A 5788-nucleotide genomic window follows, 5' to 3' on the forward strand; every position below is an offset into this window, starting at 1 on the left:
TAGAGTTCAAGTAAATGTCTCCCCCCAGAAAATTCATCCTAAATGGAGGTATTTTGCTCATGCCATGTGGTTTGTAATTACTTCAGAATTTCCCATCACTCTCCCTAGCTTGTCTTCAGAGGAAAGATGTTTATCTTCTCATAGGAGTGCTGAGAACTTTCTTCTTGTCACTTTGCTTCAATTACCTCCACCTGGGGAAGAAATTATTTCACTTCTTTGTTAGCTTCCTGGGACTGTTAGACACAACTTGTAAAAAAGTTAAGAAAAAAAATTAAAACAATGTTGAAATTTAGTCTAACAGGTGTACAGTTACTGACTTCCCCCACCCACCTAATCCCCCAAAGAATGGGTGCTTCCCCTGAATCTAGTTGGGATTTTTATGACCTGGCTTGTGTATGTGGCCCCTGCAAGAACTTCCTAAGATTCTGATTTTTTATAAGTGGTTTACAATTTAAACACTACTTCACCACCACTCCTCCCTCGCCACTCCCGCACAACGATTAGCTGGTGTTCCTGTATATTTCGTTTTTGATTTTTGAAAAACCTCATTTGCATTTTGTTTTTATTTTTATATGTTATAATTTCATGTTAGTTTTATGATCGCAAGGCCCCCGACATTTTCGGTAAGTCACATGTGCACTTGGGAATAGCATCTCAGTCATCTGCCCCCTAGAAGATTTCCAATGGAGACCTTGTCTCCGTGGGGAGGTGTAGGTGACAGCTGAGTGCAGGTGGATGTCACACGACTTCCTGCTTCTTGGTTGCTGACCCTTCTAGGGCTTGCTTGAGATTTCCCCCGGTTAAAATCCAGCTTCCTGCAGGCATTCAAAGGAGATTTCAGTAGGTTAACACCCACCGCTTGAAAGGAGAAGGCAAGAGAGAAGGAGGTCAAGGCAGAAAGGAGGCTTATCTTTGAGAATGTGGTTTGACAGTTGGCAGGGAGCCTCCCGCTGCAGCGGGAGTTGTGACCCGGTCTCTGCTTTGTATTAGGGAGTCAGGGCCAAGGTTTGTCAAAACAAAACCACACACAATATCCTAATGCCAAACGGGCAGAATCTCTAGCCTGTTGCAAATGAAATCATTGGGAATTCCTTGGAGAAAGCATTACAGCTCTCTGTGGCTAACCTAGTGCAGATGTCTGATTGTACCACCTTATTTCCCTAAGGCACGGCCAGGAGCACGCTGCTGCCCTTTGCAAAATCCTTTCAGGCTGCCTCCCTCCTTGAACAAAGTCTAAAATCTTCAACTTCCCTTTCCAAGCTTTCCCCAGTTTTGTTCTATGTACTTTTCCAATCTCAAGTCACAATATCCCAGATGTACCAGACATCCTAGCAGCTATGGGCCTTTGCTCAAGCAGTAAACTCTGCCTGGAATGCACTTCCTTCCCTAGAGAAAACCTCCAGTGGAAGATCTGTATTTCCTTCAAGGTCCAGCTCAATGCCAGGTTTTCCTCTCTTGTAATTAGTCTCTTCCTCTCACTCTGTTTGAACTCTGTTATAGCATTTCTAATATCATGATTTCCAGGGACAATTAAATTTCAGACTTTTACATCAGATACACCTGTGTTTTTCTCCCAGCTCTGCAGCTTACTGTGATGTTAAGCAAGACATTAATTTTTCCCAAACCTCAATTTTTTCCTCTGATAAATGGGAATTATTCTAAAATAGGGGAGTTGTGAGGATTAAAACAAAAAATATCAGGAGGAAAGTTCTTAAAATAAGGCCTGGCATATACAAGTTTCCTATGATATTTTCTTTCTCTCAGTAGGCTGTGCTATTAGAGCCATATCCTACTTGACATGTATTCTCAGAAATACAGTGATTTCCACCTGGTAGGTGCCAAATAATTTTTGTTCCCTTAAGACATTTATTGAGCAGATTCATAATATGAAGCCAGGAAAATCATACCAAACAATGCAAATGCATGAGGTCTCTGTGCAGAGCCCCCTCCTAAATTTGGTTTGGTTCAAGGCCACTGCTGTAGGCTTCCAGGCAGAGTTCGTGGGTGAAGCAGCCCTGCTCCTTCTCCCCTTGTCCGCAAAGTAGGCAAACACCAGCTTGCTTACTCTCACAACCAAGAAGAAAATGAGGTTAACAAATCCCAAAAAGCCCCCCTAATGACAAGCATACTATTTCCCCCCCTAAAATATGAACAGGAAAGACGTTGTAAACAGGTGATCTATAGCAGTGGTTCTCAAACTTTTGGAATTGGGATTTCTTTACATGCTTAAAATTTTTGATGACTTCCAAAAGCTTTGGTTTATGTAGGTTATATGTGGCTATATTTTATTATATTAGAAATTAAAACAGAAAATTTTAAAATATTTATTAACATTTAAAAAATAATATACTACGTGTTAGCATAAATAATATACATTATGAAAATAACTACATTTTCTAAAACAAACCAACAAATTAGCGAGAAAAGTAGCTTTATTTTTCATTTTTACAAATCTCTTTAATGTCTGGTTTCATAGAAAACAGTTGGATTCCCATATCTGGGTTTTTAAAAAAATATATAACAAATTAATTGGAGTATAATTACTCTACAATAGTGTGTTAAGTTTCTGCTTTATAACAAAGTGAATCAGCTATACATATACATATCCCCATATCTCCTCCCTCTTGCATCTCCCTCCCACCCTCCCTATCCCACCCCTCTAGGTGGTCACAAACCACTGAGCTGATCTCCCTGTGCTATGTGGCTGCTTCCCACTAGCTATCGATTTTACAATTGGTAGTGTATATATGTCCATGCCACTCTCTCACATTGTCCCAGCTTACCCTTCCCCCTCCCCATGTCCTCAAGTCCATTTTCTATGTCTGCGTCTTTATTCCTGTCCTGCCCCTAGGTTCTTCATAACCTTTTTTTTTACAGTCCATATGTATGTGTTAGCATACGGTATTTGTTTTTCTCTTTCTGACTTACTTCACTCTGTATGGCAGACTCTAGGTCCACCCACCTCAATACAAATAACTCAATTTTGTTTCTTTTTATGGCTGAGTAATATTCCATTGTATATATGCGCCACATCATCTTTACCCATTCATCTGTCGATGGACACTTAGGGTGCTTCCGTGTCCTGCCTATTGTAAATAGAGCTGCAATGAACATTGTGGTACATGACTCTTTTTAAATTATGGTTTTCTCAGGGTATATGACCAGAAGTGTGATTGCTGGCTCTTATAGTAGTTCTATTTTTAGTTTTTTAAGGAACGTCCATACTGTTCTCCATAGTGGCTGTATCAATTGACATTCCCAGCAGCAGTGCAAGAGGGTTCCCTTTTCTCCACACCCTCTCCAGCATTTATTGTTTGTAGATTTTTGGATGATGGCCACTCTGATTGGTGTGAGGTGATACCTCATTGCAGTTTTGATTTGCATTTCTCTGATGATTAATGATGTTGAGCATCCTTTCATGTGTTTGTTGGTGATCTGTATATTTTCTTTGGAGAAATGTCTATTTAAGTCTTCTGCCCATGTTTGGATTGGGTTGTTTGTTTTTTTTGATATTGACCTGCATGTGCTACTTGTAAATTTTGGAGATTAATCCTTTGTCAGTTGCTTCATTTGCAAATATTTTCTCCCATTCTGAGGGTTGTCTTTTCATCTTGTTTATGGTTTCCTTTGCTGTGCAAAAGGTTTTAAGTTTCAATAGGTCCCATTTGTTTATTTTTGTTTTTATTTCCATTTCTCTAGGAGGTGGGTCAAAAAGGGTCTTGCTGTGATTTATGTCATAGAGTGTTCTGTCTATGTTTTCTTCTAAGAGGTATATAGGTTCTGGTCTTACATTTAGGTCTCGAATCCATTTTGAGTTTAATTTTGTGTATGGTGTTAGGGAGTGTTTTAATTTCATTCTTTTACATGTAGATGTCCAGTTTTCCCAGTACCACTTATTGAAGAGGCTGTCTTTTCTTCATTGTATATTCTTGGCTCTTTTATGAAAAGTAAGGTGATCATATGTGTGTGTTTTTATCTCTGGGCTTTCTATCCTGTTTCATTGATCTATATTTCTGTTTTTGTGCCAGTACCATACTGTCTTGATTACTGTAGCTTTGTAGTATAGTCTGAAATCTGGGAGCCTGATTCCTCCAGCTCCGTTTTTCTTCTCAAGATGGCATTGGATATTCGGGGTGTTTTTTGTTCCATACAAATTGTGAAATTTTTGTTCTAGTTGTGCAAAAAATGCTGCTGGTAATTTGATAGGGATTGCGTTGAATCTGTAGATTACTTTGGGTAGTATAGTCATTTTCACAATGTTGATTCTTCCAATCCAAGAACATGGCATATCTCTCCATCTGTTGGTATCATCTTTAATTTCGTTCATCAGTGTCATATTTTTCTGCATACAGGTCTTTTGTCTCCTCAGGTAGGTTTATTCCTAGGTATTTTATTCTTTTTGTTGAAGTGGTAAATGGGAGTGTTTCCATAATTTCTCTTTCAGATTTTTCATTATTAGTGTATAGGAATGCAAGAGATTTCTGTGCATTAATTTTGTATCCTGCTACTTTACCAAATTCATTGATTCGCTCTCGTAGTTTTCTGGTAGAATCTTTAGGATTCTCTATGTATAGTATCATGTCATCTGCAAACAGTGACAGCTTTACTTCTTCTTTTCCAATATGGATTCATTTTATTTCTATTTCTTCTCTGATTACTGTGGCTAAAACTTCCAAAACTATGTTGAATAATAGTGGAAAACCTTGTCTTGTTCCTGATCCTAGAGGAAATGGTTTCAGTTTTTCACCATTGAGAATGATGTTGGCTGTGGGTTTGTCATATATGGTCTTTATTATGTTGAGGTAACTTCCCTCTATGCCTACTTTCTGGAGAGTTTTTACCATAAATGAGTGTTGAATTTTGTTGAAAGGTTTTTCTGCATCTATTGAGATGATCATATGAATTTTATCCTTCAGTTTGTTAATATGGTGTATCACATTCATTGATTTGAGTATATTGAAGAATCCTTGCATACCTGGGATAAACCTCACTTGATCACGGTATATGATCCTTTTAATGTGCTGTTGGATTATGTTTGCTAGTATTTTGTTGAGGATTTTTGCATCTATGTTCATCAATGACATTGGTCTGTAGTTTTCTTTCTTTGTGACATCTTTGTGTGGTTTTGGTACCAGGGTGATGGTGGCCTTGTAGACTGAGTTTGGGAATGTTCCTCCCTCTGCTATATTTTGAAAGAGTTTGAGAAGGATAGGTGTTAGCTCTTCTCTAAATATTTGATAGAATTCACCTGTGAAGCCATCTGGTCCAGGGCTCTTGTTTGTTGGGAGATTTTTAATCACAGTCTCAATTTCACTGCTTGTGCTTGGTCTGGTTATATTTTCTATTTTTTCTTGGTTGTGCTTTTCTAAGAATTTGTCCATTTCTTCCAAGTTGTCCATTTTATTGGCATAGAGTTGCTTGTAGTAATCTCTCATGATCCTTTGTATATCTGCAGTGTCAGTTGTTACTTCCCCTTCTTCATTCCTTATTCTACTGATCTGAGTCTTCTCTCTTTTTTCTTGATGAGTCTAGCTTATGGTTTATCAATTGTGTTTATCTTCTCAAAGAACCAGCTTTTAGTTTTATTAATCTTTGCTATCGTTTCCTTCATTTCTTTTTCATTTATTTATGATCTGATCTTTATGATTTCTTTCCTTCTGCTAACTATGGGGTTTTTTTGTTCTTCTTTCTCTAATTGCTTTAGGTGTAAGGGTAGCTTGTTTATTTGAGATGTTTGTTGTTTCTTGAGGTAGGATTGTATTGCTATAAACTTCCCTCTTAGAACTGC

This window comes from Balaenoptera musculus, chromosome 8 (genome assembly GCF_009873245.2).
Source record: "Balaenoptera musculus isolate JJ_BM4_2016_0621 chromosome 8, mBalMus1.pri.v3, whole genome shotgun sequence".
In the NCBI taxonomy this organism is placed as follows: domain Eukaryota; kingdom Metazoa; phylum Chordata; class Mammalia; order Artiodactyla; family Balaenopteridae; genus Balaenoptera; species Balaenoptera musculus.